The following is a 12,769-nucleotide window of genomic DNA, read 5'->3' as shown; positions in this document are numbered from 1 at the left end:
GTCAAAACGTGGACCCGGGTAACCTTCGGACGTATATGTACAATATGGGTAGCAAATGGAAGCTGTTGACCCGGGTAACCCTAGGATATGTTTGTACAATATGGATATCAAATGGAAGCTGTTGGTGAATGCTTTAGTACAGAGTATTTTTCATGTCGCTCCGTGACTGGGGTCTCGAGATATAGCTCAAAACGTGGACCCGGGTAACCTTTGGTTGTGTATGTACAATATGGGTATCAAATGAAAGCTGTTGATAAGTACTTTAATACGGGGTCATTTTCATACCTATTGATCACTAAGGTCTCTAAATATATGCCAAAACGTGGACCCGCCGTGTCTTTGCACCGAATTAAACCAAACTTACACACATCATTAATTATATTTATGAATTCGAAAAAAAATACATACATATATATAATGATATCATTGATGTGTTTTTGTTTTATAAATCGTTTGCTGTCAAATAAAACGTCACGGAAATTCGTGTTCGATAGTTTGAAAGGTAAATAATTACGTAATTTTTTGTAGAATGCCTCGAAAAAGAAAACCTTCATTATCAAGAAAAACTCCTGCAGCAAAACGAATGGAGCGTTTAAGAGACGCTGAGACTGAAGAACATCGCGAAAATCGACTTTCAGACATGCGAGACATGTGGATGGATTTGACAAGAAATGAAACAGAAGAAGAGCATGAAGATAGACTTTATCAGGATCGAGAGCGAAGAAGAGAATTTAGAAATAATGAAACTGAACAGCATCGCAATATTCGAATGGAAAATGACCGTGCAGCACAACTTGCATCGCGTAGAGGTTTGAATTTTGACTTGCACAATAAAGCATTTACTTACGATCATACTGTGGACTACAGTTTACATCCAAAAATTAACACTGGTTATATGGACGTGATTTGTTCTCATTGTCATGCTCGGAAATTTAAAAACGAAACAGCAGGTATGTGTTGCTGCAGTGGAAAAGTGTCTCTGCCATCACTCGAAAAACCACCGGAACCACTTTTGAGTTTGACGTCCGGAACGACTGACAAGTCTAAATTGTTTCTGCAGAACATTCGCAAGTACAACAGTTGCTTTCAAATGACATCTTTCGGGGCCACCAATGTAGTGACAGAAGCAGGGTTCATGCCAACATTCAAAATTCAGGGACAAGTTTATCATCAAGCAGGGTCATTGTTACCTGATCCTGATCAAGATCCTAAATTTTTGCAAATATATTTTACAGGCAACAACGACGTTCAGACTGATCAACGAAGTGTTAATATTCCAGGTGTTGATCGAGAAATTGTTGGAGCATTACAAGCGATGCTACACGATAAAAACAATTTAGTACGAATGTTCAAAAACGCCCTAGAAATTATGCCGAGCGATGAATATAAAATCGTTATTAGAGCTGATAAAACGCCAGCAGGAGAGCATGAAAGACGCTTTAATGCTCCAACATCAAACGAAGTTGCAATAATTATCGTCGGTAATGAGTTTGACAAAAGAGATATTGTTCTCCACAAAAGAAGCAAAGTATTGCAGCGAATATCAGAAACACACCGATCATATGACGCTCTTCAATACCCATTCCTGTTTTGGGAAGGGGAAGACGGATATAATTTCAATGTACATCAAATCGACTCCGTGACACATGCGCCAACAAATAAGAAAGTCTCAGCAATGAATTTTTACGCGTACCGTATAATGATACGAGAGGGGCATAATCATTTGTTACGTTGTGGACGACTGTTTCAACAGTTTTTGGTCGATATGTATGCCAAGATTGAAAGCGAGCGGCTTTTATTTCTCAGATTGAATCAGAAAAAACTACGAGCAGAGGAGTACGTCCACCTTCGGGATGCGATATCGAGAGATAGAAATGCAGAAGATATTGGTCAGATGGTAATATTACCTTCTTCTTTTACCGGCAGCCCCAGACATATGCACGAATATACCCAAGATGCTATGACATATGTTCGGAATTATGGACGCCCCGATTTATTTAGCACCTTCACTTGTAATCCGAAATGGACTGAGATTGAATCCCTATTGCTCCCAGGACAAACTGCTTCAGACAGACACGATTTGACTGCTAGAATATTTAAACAGAAGCTTTCAAAGTTGATGGATGCGATAGTCAAATATAATATTTACGGTGAAGTTCGTTGCTTTATGTATTCAATAGAGTGGCAAAAAAGAGGTTTGCCTCATGCACATATACTCATATGGCTAAAAGAAAAAATCCATCCACAACAAATAGACAAGATCATTTCAGCAGAAATACCAGATAAGGAAGAAGACCCTCTTTTGTTTCAAATAATCACCAAAAGTATGATTCACGGTCCATGCGGAATATATAACCCTACGTCACCGTGTATGAAAGATGGAAAATGCACAAAGAGATATCCACATGCTTTTTTGCTCGAAACCCAAACTGGACAAGATGGCTACCCAACGTATCGAAGAAAAAGACCAGAAGACGGGGGCCATGTTGCAGTCGTGAAGGTTAAACAAACAGAAATAGAAATAGACAATAGATGGGTCGTACCATATACTCCTTTGCTTTCAAAAATGTTTCAAGCACACATAAACGTTGAATATTGTAACTCCGTTAAGTCAATCAAATACATTTGCAAGTACGTAAACAAAGGCAGCGATATGGCAATTTTCAGTGTCATTAATGAAAATGATGAAATCACACAATTTCAAATGGGCCGATATATTTCCAGCAACGAAGCGGTTTGGAGGATTTTAGGCTTTTCTATCCACGATCGTCATCCAACTGTTGTCCACCTCGCTGTGCACCTGGAAAACGGCCAGCGAGTTACATTCACAGCTCAAAATGCGGCACAGCTAGCAGCTGATCCACCGAATACTACCCTCACAGCTTTCTTTAAATTATGCTCAGATGATCCGTTTGCTAAAACATTATTGTATCCCGAAGTTCCGCAATACTACACGTGGAATGCGTCGAGAAAACTATTTTTTCAAAGAAAACAAGGTGTTGCAGTCCAAGGAACAACGGCTCGGAAGAGTGATTCTTTAGGCCGAGTGTACACAGTACACCCCAACAATGCTGAATGTTTCTACTTGAGGATGCTTCTGCATGTTGTTAAAGGACCAACGTCGTTTGAAAACTTACGTACAGTCGAAGGTGAAGTTTGCCCTACATATCGACAAGCATGCCAAAAACTCGGTCTTCTGGAAGACGATCATCACTGGGATACAGCACTGTCAGAAGCGTCCATCATATCCATGCCCAACCAAATGCGTCTACTATTTGCAATCATTTTGACAACGTGTGCCCCATCAGATCCCACGGCTTTGTGGGATAAGCATCGTGATTCTCTTAGTGATGATTATCTACTTCAAATGCGCAGATCAGCTAACAATCCAGATTTACAGCCATCTGATATTATTTACAACAAAGCTCTCATAGACATTGAAGATACGTGTTTATCAATTATCAACAAACCGCTCAAACAATTAGGACTCACATCGCCCCCACGAGATGACGTAGATATTGCAGATACTGATATTGTACGTGAAACAAATTACGATCAGAACGAATTACTCCAATTCGTTGAGACGAATGAACCACTTTTAGTCGATGACCAACGAACAGCATTCAACAAAATAATTCAAAAGATGTCTGATGGAGAAGGAGGTATTTTTTTCCTTGACTCATCAGGAGGAACTGGCAAAACCTTCCTTATTAACCTCATACTTGCCGAAGTGAGGAAAACAGGTCACATTGCGCTCGCAGTCGCATCATCAGGAATTGCAGCTACTCTCTTGGCAGGAGGAAGAACGGCTCACTCTGCTTTGAAATTACCACTTAATCTTTCTGCGAGCGATACACCAATTTGCAACATCCGAAAAAATTCTGGACAAGCGAAAGTTTTAAAAACGTGCAAAATTATAATATGGGATGAATGCACAATGGCACACAAAAAAGCTTTGGAAGCTCTAGATAGGACTCTACAAGATCTGAGAGGAAAAGAGACGACAATGGGAGGAGCTCTTTTGTTGCTAGCCGGGGATTTTCGTCAAACTCTTCCTGTAATTCAAAGAGGAACGGCAGCGGACGAACTGAATGCGTGTTTGAAATCTTCATATTTGTGGAGGCGAGTCACAAAACTAACACTGTCAACTAACATGCGCGTTAGACTGCAAGGCGATGAAGCTTCACGTGAATTTTCGGACCAGCTTTTGCAAATTGGAGAAGGGAGATTTATGAATACACCAGGCAATTACTCAGTGACATTTCCGCACAATTTTTGCAATTTGGCTGAATCGGCAGCCGATGTCGTTAATAGCGTCTTCCACGACATTGAAGTGAATTACAAATCTCATCAGTGGCTTCGAGAAAGAGCGATCTTAGCGCCACGAAATGATCAAGTAACTAACCTCAATATAACGATTCAAAACAATTTACCAGGAGCTGTGACAACCTACAAGTCTATTGATACCGTCGTTGATCAAGACCAAGCTGTAAATTACCCGGTGGAATTTCTGAATTCGTTAGAACCATCGGGAATGCCGTCTCATCTATTATATTTAAAAATAGGATCGCCAATAATGATGCTCAGAAATTTGAGACCACCTAAGTTATGCAATGGGACTAGACTTATCGTTAAAAATTTACACCCAAACATTATTGAGGCGACGATTCTCTCTGGGCAATCGGCAGGAGAAGATGTTTTTATTCCTCGCATCCCATTAATTCCATCGGATATGCCTTTCGAGTTCAAACGACTACAGTTTCCAGTTCGTCTTGCTTTTGCGATGACGATAAATAAGGCGCAGGGGCAATCTTTAACCGTCGCAGGAATCCACTTGGATCCCTCATGCTTCTCACACGGTCAATTATATGTTGCCTGCTCGAGAGTCGGGAACCCTCGAAATCTGTATCTTTATGCACCGAATAATACAACAAACAACGTTGTTTACCAGAATGCATTGAAATAAGATAGAAAGTAGCCATTTTTGTGTTAAAAAAATACTAAGAGTATTATTTGCATGCTGTGAAATGACGTCAAAACTTTAATACTTTCATATTTTACATTTATAATTTCAAATATTTAAAATGTTAATAAAAAGTGCAAATTCCATCATTCGACATTTCTTGATTCCTACAAAATATGTTGCTCTACAACCATCTTCTTTCACGCGAGCGGAGCCGCGGGTTAAGGCTAGTCTATATATATAAATGTGAAAATCTGTCCCTATGTTCGCTTATAACTCGAGAATGGCTGAACGGATTTATCTTGTCTTGGTCTTGAATTATTCGTGGAGGTCTAGGGAAGGTTTAAAAGGTGAGAAAAATTCGAATAATTGCCGGCAAAATGGTCAAAACGTGGACCCGGGTAACCTTTGGTTGTGTATGTACAATATGGGTATCAAATGAAAGCTGTTGATAAGTACTTTAATACGGGGTCATTTTCATACCTATTGATCACTAAGGTCTGGAAATATATGCCAAAACGTGGACCCGCCGTGTCTTTGCACCGAATTAAACCAAACTTACAAACATTGTTAAGGAGGTATTGAAGATGGTTTCCGTATAGTTTGGATACCTATTGGTAGATACGGTCTCGAGATATAGGTCAAAACGTGGACCCGGGTAACCTGGCGATGTGTATGTACAATATGGGTATCAAATGGAAGCTGTTGGTGAATGCTTTAGTTCAGAGTATTTCCATCCGCTCCGTGACTAGGGTCTCGAGATAGAGACCAAAACGTGGACCCTAGAATATGTTTGTACAATATGGATATCAAATGAAAGCTGTGGTTAAGTGCTTTAATACGGGTTAATTTTCATACCTATTGATGACTAGGGTCTCGAAATATATGCCAAAACGTGGACCCGCCGTGTCTTTAAACCGAATTAAACCAAACTTACACACATTGTTAAGTAGGTATTGAAGATGGTTTCCGTATAGTTTGAATATCTATTGGTAGATAGGGTCTCGAGATATAGGTCAAAACGTGGACCCGGGTAACCTTCGGACGTATATGTACAATATGGGTAGCAAATGGAAGCTGTTGATGATTTCTATAGTATAGACTATTTTTCATACCGTTCCGTGACTAGGGTCTCGAGATATAGGCCAAAACGTGGACCCGGGTAACCCTAGGATATGTTTGTACAATATGGATATCAAATGGAAGCTGTTGGTGAATGCTTTAGTACAGAGTATTTTTCATGTCGCTCCGTGACTGGGGTCTCGAGATATAGCTCAAAACGTGGACCCGGGTAACCTTTGGTTGTGTATGTACAATATGGGTATCAAATGAAAGCTGTTGATAAGTACTTTAATACGGGGTCATTTTCATACCTATTGATCACTAAGGTCTCTAAATATATGCCAAAACGTGGACCCGCCGTGTCTTTGCACCGAATTAAACCAAACTTACACACATCATTAATTATATTTATGAATTCGAAAAAAAATACATACATATATATAATGATATCATTGATGTGTTTTTGTTTTATAAATCGTTTGCTGTCAAATAAAACGTCACGGAAATTCGTGTTCGATAGTTTGAAAGGTAAATAATTACGTAATTTTTTGTAGAATGCCTCGAAAAAGAAAACCTTCATTATCAAGAAAAACTCCTGCAGCAAAACGAATGGAGCGTTTAAGAGACGCTGAGACTGAAGAACATCGCGAAAATCGACTTTCAGACATGCGAGACATGTGGATGGATTTGACAAGAAATGAAACAGAAGAAGAGCATGAAGATAGACTTTATCAGGATCGAGAGCGAAGAAGAGAATTTAGAAATAATGAAACTGAACAGCATCGCAATATTCGAATGGAAAATGACCGTGCAGCACAACTTGCATCGCGTAGAGGTTTGAATTTTGACTTGCACAATAAAGCATTTACTTACGATCATACTGTGGACTACAGTTTACATCCAAAAATTAACATTGGTTATATGGACGTGATTTGTTCTCATTGTCATGCTCGGAAATTTAAAAACGAAACAGCAGGTATGTGTTGCTGCAGTGGAAAAGTGTCTCTGCCATCACTCGAAAAACCACCGGAACCACTTTTGAGTTTGACGTCCGGAACGACTGACAAGTCTAAATTGTTTCTGCAGAACATTCGCAAGTACAACAGTTGCTTTCAAATGACATCTTTCGGGGCCACCAATGTAGTGACAGAAGCAGGGTTCATGCCAACATTCAAAATTCAGGGACAAGTTTATCATCAAGCAGGGTCATTGTTACCTGATCCTGATCAAGATCCTAAATTTTTGCAAATATATTTTACAGGCAACAACGACGTTCAGACTGATCAACGAAGTGTTAATATTCCAGGTGTTGATCGAGAAATTGTTGGAGCATTACAAGCGATGCTACACGATAAAAACAATTTAGTACGAATGTTCAAAAACGCCCTAGAAATTATGCCGAGCGATGAATATAAAATCGTTATTAGAGCTGATAAAACGCCAGCAGGAGAGCATGAAAGACGCTTTAATGCTCCAACATCAAACGAAGTTGCAATAATTATCGTCGGTAATGAGTTTGACAAAAGAGATATTGTTCTCCACAAAAGAAGCAAAGTATTGCAGCGAATATCAGAAACACACCGATCATATGACGCTCTTCAATACCCATTCCTGTTTTGGGAAGGGGAAGACGGATATAATTTCAATGTACATCAAATCGACTCCGTGACACATGCGCCAACAAATAAGAAAGTCTCAGCAATGAATTTTTACGCGTACCGTATAATGATACGAGAGGGGCATAATCATTTGTTACGTTGTGGACGACTGTTTCAACAGTTTTTGGTCGATATGTATGCCAAGATTGAAAGCGAGCGGCTTTTATTTCTCAGATTGAATCAGAAAAAACTACGAGCAGAGGAGTACGTCCACCTTCGGGATGCGATATCGAGAGATAGAAATGCAGAAGATATTGGTCAGATGGTAATATTACCTTCTTCTTTTACCGGCAGCCCCAGACATATGCACGAATATACCCAAGATGCTATGACATATGTTCGGAATTATGGACGCCCCGATTTATTTAGCACCTTCACTTGTAATCCGAAATGGACTGAGATTGAATCCCTATTGCTCCCAGGACAAACTGCTTCAGACAGACACGATTTGACTGCTAGAATATTTAAACAGAAGCTTTCAAAGTTGATGGATGCGATAGTCAAATATAATATTTACGGTGAAGTTCGTTGCTTTATGTATTCAATAGAGTGGCAAAAAAGAGGTTTGCCTCATGCACATATACTCATATGGTTAAAAGAAAAAATCCATCCACAACAAATAGACAAGATCATTTCAGCAGAAATACCAGATAAGGAAGAAGACCCTCTTTTGTTTCAAATAATCACCAAAAGTATGATTCACGGTCCATGCGGAATATATAACCCTACGTCACCGTGTATGAAAGATGGAAAATGCACAAAGAGATATCCACATGCTTTTTTGCTCGAAACCCAAACTGGACAAGATGGCTACCCAACGTATCGAAGAAAAAGACCAGAAGACGGGGGCCATGTTGCAGTCGTGAAGGTTAAACAAACAGAAATAGAAATAGACAATAGATGGGTCGTACCATATACTCCTTTGCTTTCAAAAATGTTTCAAGCACACATAAACGTTGAATATTGTAACTCCGTTAAGTCAATCAAATACATTTGCAAGTACGTAAACAAAGGCAGCGATATGGCAATTTTCAGTGTCATTAATGAAAATGATGAAATCACACAATTTCAAATGGGCCGATATATTTCCAGCAACGAAGCGGTTTGGAGGATTTTAGGCTTTTCTATCCACGATCGTCATCCAACTGTTGTCCACCTCGCTGTGCACCTGGAAAACGGCCAGCGAGTTACATTCACAGCTCAAAATGCGGCACAGCTAGCAGCTGATCCACCGAATACTACCCTCACAGCTTTCTTTAAATTATGCTCAGATGATCCGTTTGCTAAAACATTATTGTATCCCGAAGTTCCGCAATACTACACGTGGAATGCGTCGAGAAAACTATTTTTTCAAAGAAAACAAGGTGTTGCAGTCCAAGGAACAACGGCTCGGAAGAGTGATTCTTTAGGCCGAGTGTACACAGTACACCCCAACAATGCTGAATGTTTCTACTTGAGGATGCTTCTGCATGTTGTTAAAGGACCAACGTCGTTTGAAAACTTACGTACAGTCGAAGGTGAAGTTTGCCCTACATATCGACAAGCATGCCAAAAACTCGGTCTTCTGGAAGACGATCATCACTGGGATACAGCACTGTCAGAAGCGTCCATCATATCCATGCCCAACCAAATGCGTCTACTATTTGCAATCATTTTGACAACGTGTGCCCCATCAGATCCCACGGCTTTGTGGGATAAGCATCGTGATTCTCTTAGTGATGATTATCTACTTCAAATGCGCAGATCAGCTAACAATCCAGATTTACAGCCATCTGATATTATTTACAACAAAACTCTCATAGACATTGAAGATACGTGTTTATCAATTATCAACAAACCGCTCAAACAATTAGGACTCACATCGCCCCCACGAGATGACGTAGATATTGCAGATACTGATATTGTACGTGAAACAAATTACGATCAGAACGAATTACTCCAATTCGTTGAGACGAATGAACCACTTTTAGTCGATGACCAACGAACAGCATTCAACAAAATAATTCAAAAGATGTCTGATGGAGAAGGAGGTATTTTTTTCCTTGACTCATCAGGAGGAACTGGCAAAACCTTCCTTATTAACCTCATACTTGCCGAAGTGAAGAAAACAGGTCACATTGCGCTCGCAGTCGCATCATCAGGAATTGCAGCTACTCTCTTGGCAGGAGGAAGAACGGCTCACTCTGCTTTGAAATTACCACTTAATCTTTCTGCGAGCGATACACCAATTTGCAACATCCGAAAAAATTCTGGACAAGCGAAAGTTTTAAAAACGTGCAAAATTATAATATGGGATGAATGCACAATGGCACACAAAAAAGCTTTGGAAGCTCTAGATAGGACTCTACAAGATCTGAGAGGAAAAGAGACGACAATGGGAGGAGCTCTTTTGTTGCTAGCCGGGGATTTTCGTCAAACTCTTCCTGTAATTCAAAAAGGAACGGCAGCGGACGAACTGAATGCGTGTTTGAAATCTTCATATTTGTGGAGGCGAGTCACAAAACTAACACTGTCAACTAACATGCGCGTTAGACTGCAAGGCGATGAAGCTTCACGTGAATTTTCGGACCAGCTTTTGCAAATTGGAGAAGGGAGATTTATGAATACACCAGGCAATTACTCAGTGACATTTCCGGACAATTTTTGCAATTTGGCTGAATCGGCAGCCGATGTCGTTAATAGCGTCTTCCACGACATTGAAGTGAATTACAAATCTCATCAGTGGCTTCGAGAAAGAGCGATCTTAGCGCCACGAAATGATCAAGTAACTAACCTCAATATAACGATTCAAAACAATTTACCAGGAGCTGTGACAACCTACAAGTCTATTGATACCGTCGTTGATCAAGACCAAGCTGTAAATTACCCGGTGGAATTTCTGAATTCGTTAGAACCATCGGGAATGCCGTCTCATCTATTATATTTAAAAATAGGATCGCCAATAATGATGCTCAGAAATTTGAGACCACCTAAGTTATGCAATGGAACTAGACTTATCGTTAAAAATTTACACCCAAACATTATTGAGGCGACGATTCTCTCTGGGCAATCGGCAGGAGAAGATGTTTTTATTCCTCGCATCCCATTAATTCCATCGGATATGCCTTTCGAGTTCAAACGACTACAGTTTCCAGTTCGTCTTGCTTTTGCGATGACGATAAATAAGGCGCAGGGGCAATCTTTAACCGTCGCAGGAATCCACTTGGATCCCTCATGCTTCTCACACGGTCAATTATATGTTGCCTGCTCGAGAGTCGGGAACCCTCGAAATCTGTATCTTTATGCACCGAATAATACAACAAACAACGTTGTTTACCAGAATGCATTGAAATAAGATAGAAAGTAGCCATTTTTGTGTTAAAAAAATACTAAGAGTATTATTTGCATGCTGTGAAATGACGTCAAAACTTTAATACTTTCATATTTTACATTTATAATTTCAAATATTTAAAATGTTAATAAAAAGTGCAAATTCCATCATTCGACATTTCTTGATTCCTACAAAATATGTTGCTCTACAACCATCTTCTTTCACGCGAGCGGAGCCGCGGGTTAAGGCTAGTCTATATATATAAAAAAATAAATAAAATATATATAAATGTGAAAATCTGTCCCTATGTTCGCTTATAACTCGAGAATGGCTGAACGGATTTATCTTGTCTTGGTCTTGAATTATTCGTGGAGGTCTAGGGAAGGTTTAAAAGGTGAGAAAAATTCGAATAATTGCCGGCAAAATGGTCAAAACGTGGACCCGGGTAACCTTTGGTTGTGTATGTACAATATGGGTATCAAATGAAAGCTGTTGATAAGTACTTTAATACGGGGTCATTTTCATACCTATTGATCACTAAGGTCTGGAAATATATGCCAAAACGTGGACCCGCCGTGTCTTTGCACCGAATTAAACCAAACTTACAAACATTGTTAAGGAGGTATTGAAGATGGTTTCCGTATAGTTTGGATACCTATTGGTAGATACGGTCTCGAGATATAGGTCAAAACGTGGACCCGGGTAACCTGGCGATGTGTATGTACAATATGGGTATCAAATGGAAGCTGTTGGTGAATGCTTTAGTTCAGAGTATTTCCATCCGCTCCGTGACTAGGGTCTCGAGATAGAGACCAAAACGTGGACCCTAGAATATGTTTGTACAATATGGATATCAAATGAAAGCTGTGGTTAAGTGCTTTAATACGGGTTAATTTTCATACCTATTGATGACTAGGGTCTCGAAATATATGCCAAAACGTGGACCCGCCGTGTCTTTAAACCGAATTAAACCAAACTTACACACATTGTTAAGTAGGTATTGAAGATGGTTTCCGTATAGTTTGAATATCTATTGGTAGATAGGGTCTCGAGATATAGGTCAAAACGTGGACCCGGGTAACCTTCGGACGTATATGTACAATATGGGTAGCAAATGGAAGCTGTTGACCCGGGTAACCCTAGGATATGTTTGTACAATATGGATATCAAATGGAAGCTGTTGGTGAATGCTTTAGTACAGAGTATTTTTCATGTCGCTCCGTGACTGGGGTCTCGAGATATAGCTCAAAACGTGGACCCGGGTAACCTTTGGTTGTGTATGTACAATATGGGTATCAAATGAAAGCTGTTGATAAGTACTTTAATACGGGGTCATTTTCATACCTATTGATCACTAAGGTCTCTAAATATATGCCAAAACGTGGACCCGCCGTGTCTTTGCACCGAATTAAACCAAACTTACACACATCATTAATTATATTTATGAATTCGAAAAAAAATACATACATATATATAATGATATCATTGATGTGTTTTTGTTTTATAAATCGTTTGCTGTCAAATAAAACGTCACGGAAATTCGTGTTCGATAGTTTGAAAGGTAAATAATTACGTAATTTTTTGTAGAATGCCTCGAAAAAGAAAACCTTCATTATCAAGAAAAACTCCTGCAGCAAAACGAATGGAGCGTTTAAGAGACGCTGAGACTGAAGAACATCGCGAAAATCGACTTTCAGACATGCGAGACATGTGGATGGATTTGACAAGAAATGAAACAGAAGAAGAGCATGAAGATAGACTTTATCAGGATCGAGA

This window comes from Anastrepha ludens, chromosome X (assembly GCF_028408465.1).
Source record: "Anastrepha ludens isolate Willacy chromosome X, idAnaLude1.1, whole genome shotgun sequence".
NCBI lineage: Eukaryota > Metazoa > Arthropoda > Insecta > Diptera > Tephritidae > Anastrepha > Anastrepha ludens.
This window is presented reverse-complemented; position numbering follows the sequence as displayed.